Genomic DNA, 14,376 nt, shown 5'->3' with positions numbered 1-14,376 from the left:
TCCTCACTTCGTGCGTGAGGGGAATGCTGTCTGAATACGAGAGACCCTTCTGAAGATGCCTGATCTTGAACTGCTGCAGAGCCCTGTAATGTAGCGGGCCCGGGAATATCGCTTGGACTGAAGACGCCAGAATTCCTACCATTCTTGCCAGCGCTCTGAGGGAGACTGTCTGACAATTCAGCAGCTTCCTGATCTCCCTCTTCAGATCCTTTAGCTTGTCCTTCGGGAGGCACAGCTGAGCTATCACGGAGTTCACCGTGAACCCTAGGAAATCTATCACTTGAGAGGGGACCATTACTGACTTCTTGGCGTTTATCACAAAACCCAGATCCTGCAAAATAGTCGTGGTCAGCTGGAGGTGCCGCAAAATAGTCTGCTGGCACTGATCCACTATTAGGATATCGTCCATGTAAATGATGAGGCGAATACCCCTCTCTCTAAGGTACGCCACTACAGGCTTCATCACTTTGGTGAAGCACCAAGGAGCCGAGGAGAGCCCGAAAGGCAGAACCAAATATTCGTACCATTGGTTTCTCCACCGGAACTGCAGAAATCTGCGATGTGGGGGAAAAATCGGAATAGAGAGATACGCGTCTTTCAGGTCCAGCCGGACCATCCAATCCCCAACCTGCAGAAGATCTGTTAATAGATGGATGCCCTCCATCTTGAAATGATTGTACGTCAGAAACTGATTGAAGTCCCTGAGATTCAACACCAGTCTGTTTCCGCCCCCTTTTTTCTGTATAACAAAGATATTGCTGCAGAAACCGTGAGGACCTTGAGGACTCTGTGCTATCGCGTGTTTCTGCAGCAAGGTCGGAATCTCCTCGTCTATAAAACTGGTCTCTAGTTGGGAAAAACGGAGAGCTGAGGGTACGCTTGACTGAACAGGACGCGAGTAAAACTCTAAGTGAAAACCCTGAACTGTCTGCAAGACCCAAGCGTCTGGCGTAAGTTCCTTCCACCGCCCCAGGCAGTGCTGTGTCCGACCCCCCAAAGGAAGAAGGGAAATATCTGTAAGTCTCACCTGAGCTCTGTTGGTGCTTGAAGTTCCCCCTGCCATTGCCGGATTGGTATCTGTTCTTGCTGAACCTCCTACAGGAGGGATAGAAGGTTCCTCCACGGGTGGAGTCATAGTCATTCCTGCCACTTCCGAAGTCGCCTCTATGGGAGCCTGGAGGACCTCCTCGGCCTGACGAGCGACCCCCGCCTCGTCCGGCCCTGTTAAAAACACCTTAGTTCAATGCGCGCTTGATGCCCGATTGGGCCTTGTCTAATGCCGTAAAGGTACCCACGTATTTGGAGACGTCTTAGACGAACTTGTCACCAAACAATTGGCCCTCTGCAAGGGGGCCCGGTTCTGCGTCCGCAAGCTCTGTTAGGTTGTAATCCATCTTCATGAGCAACGACTTCCTTCTCTCCGCCGAGATAGCACAATTAGCGTTGCCCAACAAGCAGATGGCCCGTTGGGTCCATCCGGCCAACACGTCAGGGTCTACAGGGGTAGAGGTCTCCTTGGCCGCCAAGGCCATCTCCAAAATATTTGCCAAGGGGCCGATGGCATCCAGCATCTTGTCCTGACACCCCTTCCAAGCCCTGTCTAAACCTCTTTTAGGATCCTTCGTGAACTTCTTTAAAAAGGTTAGAAGGCTGGGGTCTATCTCTGGCGTTTCCGCCACTCGATTCGGGATGTCGGGTCTAGGACATTCTGAACGCAAACGATTCCTTACTTCCCTGGGGAACCCCTTGCGTAAATTCTCGTGAATATAGGCCGTCACTGCCGTAGGCGGCACCGAATCCTGCGACCTGGGGTGCATTATTTCTGACGGGTCAAAGGTAAAGGGGGTATGAGCAGGCGCAAGGCTATTGGCCTGTGCTGATTTAGCCTTTTTTGGAGGGTTGCGATCTTCTGAAGTGTCCGTATCCGTATCTGTGTTGGTACCAGTGTCTGTGTCTGTGTCAGTATCATGGACCCTACGCTTAGCTGTGGCTTTGCCTCCTGCGTATGCGCGGTCCGCCATGTCTGGCAAGGTAGCTAAGGCCCGAGTATGAGGCCAAGTGGCAGAGTCACCTGAATGTTGACCCGAGGCCGAAGCCTCAGCTTTCTTTTTCTGAGGTTTGATGAAGCCGTGTCTCTTGGCGAAACCCTCGAGTTGTCGTCTTATAGAACGAAGGGCTGAAGCAAGTGCCTGCTGCACCGTCTACGGGACCGTAGTCTCCATAGCCCTATTGACGGAGGACTGGACAGACGCGTCCAAGGCACTAACCAGGTTGTCCTCCAAGGCAGCCGTCTGCCTGGTCTCAAAAGTCTCCTCCTCATTATATTCCTCATTATACTGATCTTCTGACATCTTGAGATAATGGGGAATGATCTCACTAGAGGCTCCTGACACCGCAGGTTCAGTCACAAGGAGGGTCAAGGGGGGGGTCAGCCCTCACAGCACACTCAACCACTACAACTTCAACCCCCTCAGCAAAGCTGTAGTCAATAGGGGTCAGGGACCCAGGCCACCACCAATTACCTGAGCGTGTGCACACTCAAAACGGGCCTTTTCTGTATTTTACAGCCTCACCAGGCGATATTAGAGGCAGAGGGACACCTTCCTAACTACTCCGATTGAAAAACGCAACTGAAACTATGTTCGAGGGTCGCACCGCGACGTGCAGCCCAAACGCGACTGAATTCTACCAAAAAGGAGCCCAAATTCATCGCGTTTGGGCACCCGCCGCAGCCGAGAGCACCCGGCCTGAACTCACGTCAGCAGCTATTAGGGAATGCCAGCTGCGCATGCGCTAGACGCGTGCTCGTCGAGGGGATACACCGGATAAAACCCACGGGCTGAATTAAAACAAAGGCGTCCGTCTGCCTCCGGTCAGCGACCGAAGCTACCCTCGCGCCGCGAGGCGCGCTCCCAGCCACAATGAGGATAAACAATAGACAAGAAACGGCGGGCGCCAAAGCAACCCGCCGATGCACCGCTACTCCCAACAATAAGCAGGTAAACACTTTAAGGCATACAATCCCCGGTAAAACAGTGTTCAATACGGTAATCATTCATATACAGTGCCCAATACAGTAATCATTCATATATAGCATAAATGAACATCAGAGGGAGTAAACGAAGGTGCACTTAGCTCTGTGAGCAGCAAAGAAAGAGGAAGATGGCGGCAGGCAGGGCCTCTTATGGACTAGGGGGGCGTGCCTACATGTGAGACATGATGGGATATGTAGTGTTTAACGTTATTTGAATGAAAAGCAAGCATTTTCATTGGCTGCTGTGAGCTTCTAGTAAAGATTGAGAAGCATAATCAGAAGCCTCCGGTCCTGACATAGAATCCAAATGCGAGCGAGCATTCTATTAAAACAACAAAACTGCGGACCAGAGAGGTGCTGTACGCTGTTTAATTCAAGAGTTTGTGGGCATGCGCGGTTATATCAAAGTAATCAAGATGCAGTGATAGCAACTCCTATTAAGCCATAGCCCAAAAGTGGACAATGATCCCGTTCTGACACCAAGGTTGTAGACCGAAAGATGCCATATTCAGTTTGATATCGAAGTTTATAAGCATCCGCAATTCCACCAGAGTAATTAAATGTAAAGACAGCAACTCTGACTTAGTCTGTGCATGCGTCAACCCAAAAACGGATAATGATCCCATTCTGACAACAAAGTTGCGGATCAGAGAGGTGCCATGCTCAGTGTGTTAAAGGAGTTTATTGAGTATGCCCAATTCCGCCAAGGTAAAACAAGTGCAGAGACAGCAACTCTTTCTAAGCCTGCGCATGCAACAGCTGAAATGCGAGCGAGCATCCCATTCTAACACCAAAGCAGCGGACCAAACAGATGCCATACTCAGTTTCTTTCAGAAGTATGCGAACATGCGCGATTCCACCACAGTATTTAAAAGTTTTCTAAGCATGCATATACTCGCCTTATTATAAAATTATGATCGTGGACAAACAAGGCCCGAGTCAATGCCTTATTTCAGTCTGCACTATAAAGTATAACATGTGCATCCATACACTTATTTGTCAAATCTATCTTAGTGTAAAACAGCACGTTATAAAATCCTCAGCTTGTAAATAGTGCAACTAACGACGTTAGAAATTGTCTATTTAAGCATTATTGAACAAATCAATGTGGATGAATGAATCATATGGTCACCCAGGGGATTTCGTCATTCAAACCTTCTATGTCACATTTTAGTTTGAAGATTCATTTCTGCTCTTTCAAAAAGAGATACCTTGTGACGTCACTCACATGTTGAGGGACAAAAGGTTGTTCTAAAACTGTCCAGCTCATTTCTTCTGCTTTATGCCTCATCTGTAAGAAATGATTGGTCAGACGAGTAGCTTGTTTATTGCACCTGATTGTGCTCTTGTGTTCGTTTATTCTCATTTTTACTTTTCTCATAGTCATACCTACGTAACGTAGGGAGCACGGGCAAGTGACTAGATAGATAACCTTTTCGCTGTTGCAATTTGTGTGGTTCTTGAGGACCCATGGTCTATTTGTCCCTATGTCCACGGTAAGTGCATTATAACCTGTGGTAAATGCGAACTTAAAAACGGCTGCTTAGAACAAGTTGCGTTTGGTGTCAAACACCTTGGAATCATACCTCCACACCAGCTGGTGTGGGCGGTATGATTTCACCCTTATAGAACCACTACTGCGGGTCACTGATCCACTCAGTACCAGCTTTCTTGACCTGGACAGCGCAAAATGGATGCTCCCAACCACAGACACGATTCTGCTCTACTGCTACTGAGCCAAGCTCGAGCAGAGGAAGGCATGACAATAGGCATCCTGTCACAGGGAGGTGTGACCACCTACCAGACAGGGTTTAGGGTGGGTGCCCTCGGAGTGCCAGAAAGTCTGCACTAGTGGCACATTTGGTGTCCCTGTGCATAGTCCAGCTCAAACCAGTTCTGGGAGCTATTGGCTCCTGCTCTGGCGTGAAACTGGACAAAGGTCATGGGTGTAGCCACCCCTCTGCCCAGCCCTCCTCTAAGGGGCCCATAGAATCATTCCAACCCCTTCCCATGGGTATGAAGTGGGTTACCTGACTACAGGACTTTAGATGTTACCTGGACAAGATTCTGCTAAGAAGAGACCAAGTACTTCGACTGCCTGCACTACGATTGCATGACTGAAGAATCTCCCTTGGAGTAAAGAAGTTACTCCCCTGCAGCAGCGGACACCTAAACGCATCTGACTGGTTTGCTTCTCCAGAGCTCCTGCGGACTCTGAATATTTCAGCAACACAGGAGGTGGGTTTCTGAAGGTCCCTGAGGTAAATCTGACCTCTCAGCGATTCTGAGACCAGTATCCCTCGTGGGGCCCGTGCAACCCGAACCCCTGTGCACCGCGTACATTTGCAAGTGCATATGCTTTTTGGTAATCCCTGAGCCTGTGCATTGGACCGTATTTGCACCAAAGATATCCAGCCTCCACTCACCGAGTCCTCTGTGGGCTGGTGCTTTGTAAACTTGCTTGAGGTGGTCTAGCGATCCATGGTCCGTTGGCCTGTGGCTCCTGGCGAGGGTCACCTTGTTTGTTCTTGCATTTACCTGGTTGCACCAGATGTGCTCTGACTCTACATTGCTTGGAGAGTCCCCTGGACCTTGCTGGTTCACACCGTAACCCGTTTACTCTGACCGCGTGGGTTGCATTTGCCAAGGCTTGTTCGTGCTTCAGCCAGACACCGACCCCTCAGCACTCGACATCCTTCATGGGACAGCTCACCTCCAGATCCTGGTCATCCTCGACATCTCCTGGTCCCCATGGCTGCAGAGTCAAGCATCCCTTCACACCTGAATCACCCGACATCGGTGGGCATTCGACTACCGAGCCCCTGGTCACCTGCCGTGACCCAGACTCTGTCCCCTCTGCTTTCAGGTTCCTTTCACCTCGAATCCAGGCTTTGATTCTACCGGACACTCTTCACCTTCCTGGCAGCAGTACTTCTTTGCAGCTCTCCATTGAAAACAACGAAGGTTTTCGACACCACTTGACCCCTATGCACCCGGCTCCTCTGGGATAGGTAACACGGGTACTTCGGTACTGGTGGGCTGGCTCTAGAACCTCCTATGTTCCAAAGGGTTTGCTTGAAGTCCTCGTAGAAGTGCCCTTAAACTCTAACTTTGCAATCACGACTTTTCCATAGAGTTGTACGGAGCACGCAGTGGTATTTCCTCACTGCACCCGTGTCACTCCTGAGTGGTTCCTTGGGGTCCCACTGATTCTACATGCTCTAGGGGCTGTGTCTATTGAAGTCGTGATTGTTATTTTTTATTTTTATTTTTAAATATATTTTTATTGCAGGAATCAGTAAAGCGTTACATAATCGACCAGCATTATAAAACAAGCAAAATCAATAAGGCACAACCCTCCGTCCCCCCGCCATATTTCTCGTACACAGCCATTCAGCCCACAACCCTAGGGTCGGGCGGCGAAAGTCAATGGGGGCTCAGCAGGACGCCAAAGCTGGTCCGGATAATCCACTGTCTGTCATCTGCTTTTCCAAACAAGCCTATAAACCCAGAAAGAAAATCCCACCCTCAAAAGGCTAAAAACCAAAGTAACCCCTACCCCACCCCCGCCATCAGCGCACGGTAACTACCGCAGCAGGATCTGCTAAAGGACCCATGGGGAAAATAACAGAGCTGAAAAGTTCAATCATCTAACGGGACATGGGGCGAGCTGCATCCTCACTGTCAGAATCGCTGGGGGCGCAATAATCCCTAAGGGCCTGCACTAACGTTTCCCACTCCAGCGCTGCCTCCTGCGCCTTCTCATTACACTGCCTCCAAGCTAGCTGGTATCTCAGTGTGCTCTCCCCCGCCGCCCACTTCAAAAGTTCGCTGTGCCACCGGCCTCCCGTAGGACCAGCTCGTGCCTTCCAGTTCCTGGTCACCTCCCGCTTAGCAAGGAGCAGCCCTAGATCGATGAATTTGCTGGATATTTTGTTCTTGGGGGTATGAGGGAACCAGTGCAGGAGTCCCACCGCCGCGTCAAGCGATAAGGATCTCCCCGTCACCTCCTCCAGGGTCTTCCCCACTTCTACACAATAGGATGATAATCCTGGGCAGGCCCACAGCATGTGGAGCAGGTCCGCTTCCTGGGCCGGGCATCTGGGGCAGTCCGCTGAATTCGTAGCAAAATATCGCCTGATTTTCACCGGGGTCAGATAAGCTCTATGTAGCACGTAGTAGTGGACCAATTGAAAGCGGGCGTGGCGTGTGCCCTTCCAGGCTCGCTGCACCAGCTGGGACCAGGTCGTCTCCGGGATCTCCTTGCCAATGTCCACCTCCCAACGGGTCCTCAGAGTAGTGAGGGGAGCCAGCCCCTCATTGATCAGTCTCCCATAAAGGCAAGTGACCGCCTTCACCGTGCCCGCAGACATCATCACGTATTGGCATATCGGAGATAAAGGGGGTTCCTCCTGCCCATGTTTCCAGTGCGCCTGAATCGCTCGGATAAGGGCCGAGTGCAACAAAAAGTCGCCGCGAGGGATCTCGAACCGATCGATGAGCTCCTGAAAGGGCAAAAGCGCCCCGTCCTCGTATAGGTCACCTATCAGCTGTAAGTCTGCGTCCTCCCAGTTCGCCAACCGCGACCAATCGCCACCATGGGGCAACGCCGTCAGCATTCCCAAAGGTATTTCGGGCGCATACGGTATTCTCATGTGGCCCCGGGCGTGAGCTCGGTTCCAACACAGGCGAACGGTCCGCTCCTCAAGCGACAAGTCCTGTAAGGCCAAGCGTTGTCGCAGCGCTATGAAGGAGAGAACATGCCTGGCTATACCTGTACCCCTTCTACCTTCTGGGCCCCGGAATTCCCGGGCGATCTCCTGGGTGAAGGTCTGGAGCTGTGCCGCCAAATAATACTTCTCAAAATCCGGCACTGCAAGCCCACCCTCGTCCTTCGGCCTCATCAGGGTCTTAAGGGCCACCCGCCGGCGGCCCGAGCCCCAGAGGAATCCGACTACCATAGACCGTAATAGTCGAAATGTGGCCGGAGGGATCCATATTGGCAGCGTCCGGAAATAATATAACAACCGGGGAAGCGCTGTCAGGGTTACAAGCACCCTTACCTGTAGGTTGCTTGTAGATGATTCCGCAGAGACGTTATGGACCAACTTCCCCAAATTCTAGGCAATTCCTAGTGATTATGTATAACACTGAGGTAATCTTCTAGAAGTCAGGGAGGTAGGCCGGATCGAGGACGCTACCAGCTCCCTTAATTGTCGACCTGCGAAGCAATAAGGAAAGCTATTTGTAATCTCTATTCAGAATACCTATTCCCTACTTTAGTAACACAAAAGGTTTCTTTCCCTTGAATATTCTAGACAAATTATGTGCTAGCCTACCTGCGACTGATAAGGCCTAGACGTCGCGTCCGTGTTGTCGTCGTGAAGGATGAAGGGTAGCAGAGCTGTGCTGAATAGTATGGATTGCCAGAGAATTTCCTTGACACTGAAGAAACAAACAGTTAAAAATAAGTTACTTCCTTTCTTATGCTTGTTTATTAACTTCAATTATTCTTAACTATTTTATCCCCCACTTACTCTCTCTGTTCTTAGTTGTATCTTCCTTCACTCTTTTCCTCCTAGACAAATTAACATTCAAACAACACGTTTTGCACAAAATCACAATAAAAAACTAGAGTTCCAAAGTTAGCCTTGATACTTCTCAAAGCCTGAAGTACAAAAGATAATTCAGTTCGGAATATTACTCTTCAAAATTTCCACAAAGGTTCTTTAAACAAAGTCCAGGTAAGTCTGTTCGAGTTTTTGACTTCTTGCCGCTTGCTTGCGTTGGGCGCCTGAAGAAATAAACAAGAATTGAAAGTTTTCACTTAGCTTGTCTTTTAGATGCCGAGTTGGAGACCTTCGAAACGCTGGAGTGCTGGCTGACGTCTGCAGGCTCGGTGAACTTTCCAGGACACTCCGATGCTGGGCGATGATGAGAGGCAAAGCGTCGAGCAGCGTTGGGTGTGGCCTTTTATAGCTGTGCCACACCCAGGGTTTGCTGACGTAACGCGCACCTTCCCCAGCGTGCGTTTTTCATCGCGCACCTTCGCACCTTTTTCCTGCGTGCGTTTTTACTTTGCATACACTCGTGCTGTTGACGCTTCAAAGCATTACTCTTTCAGTAAGCGCACAACGAGGAAATGAGCACAAGTCTCTCTCTGGTCCCTTCTTCAAATAAAAAGATAACAAGAGCATTTTCACGATACTATCAGAAACGTCTTGAAATATTCAATCCTAAAAGAGTACATGAGTTAGCACATGAAAACACACACATATTACATCACTGGAGTGCAGGTTGCACGGGACAGGGGTGGGTTTCATGAAAGGGAAATGTGCTTTCATGGGAGTCAAGAGCACCAGATGTATGTGATTCATGACAAGCGCCACCATTTTGAGCAAAGCGATCCGCCCTGCCACCGAGAGCGGTAGCGTGGCCCAGAAGTCCATGTTGCCCCGAAGTGCACGAGTGCCGCGGGCAATGTTCCCATCCAGGAGGTCAGATGGTTCATGATAGACGTACACCCCCAGGTATTTAAAGCAGTCAGGTTCCCATCTAATCTCCCTGCTGAGAGCAGGGCTAGGGGTGCCCCTGAGAACCGGGAATAGACAGGTCTTAGTCCAGTTTACCCGGAGGCCCGAGACCTCCCCAAACTCCGTAAGCGCCGTCGCAGCACCATGTAAGGCAGCGAACGGGTCCTCGAGGAAGAGCAGCAGGTCGTCTGCATACAGTGAAATGTGGTGCGGGCCCGAAGAAGTCCTCAGGCCCGCATAATGGGCTCCCGACCGGAGGTGCAGTGCGACCGGCTCCACCGCCAGTGCAAAGAGAAGCGGGGATAACGAACATCCCTGTCTCGTGCCCCTCTCCACCGGATATTGGGAAGAAATGAGCGGTCCCGCCCTAACCCTGGCCGATGCGGAGGCATACAGAACCTTGGTCCACCTGATGAAGCCCTCACCGAGACCGAACCTCCGCAACACAGCACCAAGGTAGTCCCATTCTAGGCTGTCAAAAGCCTTCTCTAAGTCTACCGATAAGACAACCGGGCACGGGGCGTCCACAAACGGTTCCCCCAGCAAGCGGAACAACCGGCGAATGTTCATGGTCGTATTACGCCTGGGGATGAATCCAGCTTGGTCCTCATGTACCAGGGAGTTCATGTGCCCCAGCAGCCTCGAGGCCAAGATGCTGCTTAGAATTTTATAGTCAACCGTCAGCATAGATAAGGGGCGGTAAGACCCCGGATCGGATGAATCCCTTCCGGGCTTGAGGAGGGGAACCACCAAGGCTTCGCACATCGAGCCCGGGAGTCGTCCAAGCCTCTTCGCCTCTCTGTAGACTATCACTAACCTAGGGGCTAGGAGATCAGCATAAGCTGCATAGAACTCCACCGGAAGGCCGTCCAGACCCGGGGTCTTATTCCTCGCCATCTTTTTAATGGCACTACGGATCTCTCCCAGTTCTATGTCGGACCCCAGGACTTTCGCCACGTCCTGCTCCACTGTTCGGAGCTCCAGGGGCTGTAGATAATTATCAAGCAAGTCAGGGTCTCGGGCAGAGCGACTGCGGTATAAACTTTCGTAGTATTGCCGGTAGCAACTCAGAATCTCAGGCTGAGTGCACACCACCGTCCCGTCTGCCCTGCGCATGGACGTCGTCAGTGAGGACTGGCGCGTAGGGTTGGCTAGCCATGCCAGCAGCGCGCTCGACCTATCCCCCTCTGCGATGGACCGAACCGTATAGGCCTTATAGTCGAAACAGCGGAGGCGTTCGACCTCCGCCGCCACCGCCTCCTTCGCCTCCGCTGTCCGTGTCTGCAATTCAGGGCGCCCGGGGCGGCGGAGTTCCAGCTCGCAGAGTTTCCGGTCCGCTGCATCTAGGTCGGCGAGGATAATTCGTCTCATGCCGACCTTTTTAGAAATACAGTATCCCCTCACTACCACCTTAAAAGCGTCCCACTCTAGCGCTCTCGAGCTCGCGGTGCCACCATTGGACGCAAAGTACTCCGAGATCTTATCGCCTAGGTCCGCTTTGAAAACACTGTCCTCAAGGATCTCGGGCCGTAACTTCCAGGTGGGCACTGCAGGCACCCCGGGGAACCAGCGAAGGTCCAGCAGGAGGGGGTTATGATCTGATATGGTCCTGGTCAGATATTCAGACCGGACCGCTGCCGAAACTAGTTCTGGCGAGCCAAGGAACCCATCCAGTCTAACATGCAGCTCATGGAGGCTCGAGAAGTAGGAGTAGTCCCTAGTTGTGGGGTGCTGCGCCCTCCAGATATCCGTTAAACCCCAATGAGTCTGCCAGTCCCTACGTCCTTTAGCCATGCGGCGAACCGGAGAATCAGGTAGGGGTGGATGCGATCGGTCAGTGTCTACATCCACTACCGAGTTGAAATCTCCACCAAGCAGGAGGGGCCCGGAGAAGAAGTGGGCTAGCGAGCCCGATAACCTGGAGAGGAAGGCGGTCTGATCCACATTAGGAGCGTACACACAGCAAACATTTAGGTCTCTCCCTCCCAAGGTTCCCGAAATGGCCACATATCGCCCCTCTGGATCTATCACTGTTTTCGTGACCTGGAAGGGAACCCCCGCCCTGACCCAAATCAGCGCCCCCCTGGCATACGCGGAGTACGAAGTGCAAAAGACCTTCCGCCTTGTTCAGATGTGTTTCCTGCAGCAGCGCCATTTGTACCCCCCTACGCACTAAATAAGCGTGGACTTTGTGCCGCCTAGACATGGTATGAAGCCCCCGCACATTCCAAGTTACACATTTCAGATTAGCAGCATTAGCCATTGTCCCAGATCGTTCTCGCAAAGTTTCCCCATCTGGGTCCCAACAAAGAAAGGACATCAATCACCCCAGCACTGATGGCGGCCATTGTCCCCAACCAAAACTTAACAACCCTAGTAATAACCCAACTCCCATCCGCCCTACCCAGAACAGGACCCAAATAGCACCATCCAGTTCCCATCCAAACCATACCTTCCAGAACCCCACTATCCCCTACTAATCCTGCGGTCGCCACCGTAGGAAGGCCTTAAGGGCCAGGTGCGGGCCGGGCGGAGGCAGTGGGCCCTCGACGCTCAGGCCACCAGGACTAAAATAAGCCCGAAACAGTACCAAACATATTCGGGGCAAAAACCAGGCCCCCCCTCCCCCTACCCCCGGGAGTCAGCATCAAGTGTCGGCACCCCCCACCCCCGTGCCGGGCCCCCTCCCAAAAGGAAATAGCTCACCCCGTTACCCCTGTCCGTCTAGAAGGTCCTCCACCGATTTCGGTGTGATCACCGGCGTATGGGCGCTATCAGTCACCGATTCCTCGGAGTCCGTTGGCACCCCCTCGTCACCAGGGTCCGCTTCCTCCTCAATGGCATCGTCCCGTGAGCCAGATAGCGTAGACAACACCTCCAGCACTCCCCTCCGCTCCGTCGATGTCTCCGCTGTCGAGGGTCCGCCTGAGCGGCCACGGCGACTCCGAATTCGTTTGGATCGCCGTCTCTGCTCCGGCTCCGTCGTCCGCTGTGATGAGGAGCCAAAGCCATCTTTCCCTGCTCTGTAGAGTTCGAGCCAGTTACAGACGTCCTCCGGGGTATCAAAGAATTGAGTCTTGTCATCGACAATTATGCGGAGCTTCGCAGGAAATAGGAGCGAGTACTGAATGCCCTCGCTCCTGAGCTCTCGCTTGACCGCCAGGAAGGAAAACCGTCTACGTTGAGTTTCGTAGGTGTAATCCGGGAAGATGTTCACCTGGCTGTTCGCCACTTTGAACGGCCCATTATGTCTGGCGGCGTTGAGGATGAGGTCCCTGTCCCGAAAGTGCAACAACCGTGCCACCACCGGTCGCGGGGTCCGACCCTGTTGTGGTGGCCTCGCTGGGACTCTATGGGCGCGCTCCAGGGTGTAGAAGGAGGATAGACCCTCTGGGGCCACCGTGTCTCGGAGCCAGGCCTCCAAGTATGCCACCATGTCGCCGTCCTCAATCTTTTCCGGCAGGCCCACCACCCGAATGTTATTCCTCCTGTTACGGCCTTCCGCGTCCTCCGCTCTCTGCTCCAGGACCGTAATCCGGGACAGGGCATCCTTCATAGTCGCAGCCAGGGTTCGCTGCGCCGGTTCCAAAGTTTTCACCGAACTCTCCACTTCCTTGACCCTGTCCGAGAGTTTGCCGTGATCCGCTCTAAGGAGGCCTAGGCTTGTCGCTACCTGGGCAATGTCCTGCTGGAGGGCCGAGCGCGTGGTCGCTATCGCCTCCAAGACGCGGTCAAATTGCTGCTGCATTGGTGCACCACCAGAACTCTCCGGGTCCCCACGTTCCTCTTTGTCCTGGGACTCTGAGTCTGAGGCGGCTGGGGTAGCCCCCTTGGCTCCTCTAGGTTTCCCCATGTCGCCGGGAGCACACCGTGCTGGTCCAGGAGTGAGCTTCTCCGAGTGCGAGCGCCGGCCGTGACTCTCCCGGTTATTGGGCCTCAGTTCGAGTGCCGGAACCCCCCGTCTCCAAGGCCTGTTGGATCTCCTCAGCTTCGGCTCGTGCCACCACCACGTCGTCTGAGGGCACCGTGGAGGAGGCGGAGACAATCGTCGCCAGGTCAGGCAGGCCCGTGCGGCCGATAGAGTCCCGGAGTAAGGATCACCTCCTCCGGATGATCTGCGGCGCCAAAGGGTTGCGCCTCCCATGGAAGTGGTCCGGCCAGAAGAAAGTAGCCCAGTGCAGTGTAGGGAGTGGGGCCACCGTCGGGACCTCCAGGCGCCCACGTGCCGGAGCCACTATAACGGGGGCAACTGCCCGTCCGAGTGCGTTCCTCGTTGATAGAGTTCGATCTGACCGATGTCCGGGTCCTTACATCTCCGTGAGATGGCAGGGCAGGGGGTGCGCCGCTGCTAGTGGTGTTCCATCCGTCTAGTGGATCCGGCCAAGGGGACAATGAAGTCCGGGCGCCATGTTGGGTCGCTCTCCGCAGTACCACAAACTCCGATTTTCCGCCGGGTCACCACTCGTTCGGACTCCGCCAGGGGCCCCGGCAGGTCTCCGTCGGGCCGATCAACAGATTGCTGGGGTCGGGGTGCCCCGCAGCCTCCGATTTACAGGATAATCACGGGCTCAGTCCCGGAGCCGAGCTCTCAGGCGACCATCGCCATCGGCGCCCAAGCCACGCCCCAGTCGTGATTGTTATACCGTTTTTTTAGTATATGGTTCGGTCTCCCCCTGGAGCCCGCTGTGTATTGTGCTAATTACAAATGTTCTATCGTTACAGTATTGTGTGCTTTATGTTCTAATCTCGTGTAGAGATTAGTAGAGATAGTTGTATTAATAAATACACATTTTTATATAACTACTGTGC

This window comes from Lissotriton vulgaris, chromosome 6, assembly GCF_964263255.1.
Source record: "Lissotriton vulgaris chromosome 6, aLisVul1.2, whole genome shotgun sequence".
Taxonomy (NCBI): Eukaryota; Metazoa; Chordata; class Amphibia; order Caudata; family Salamandridae; genus Lissotriton; species Lissotriton vulgaris.
This window is presented reverse-complemented; position numbering follows the sequence as displayed.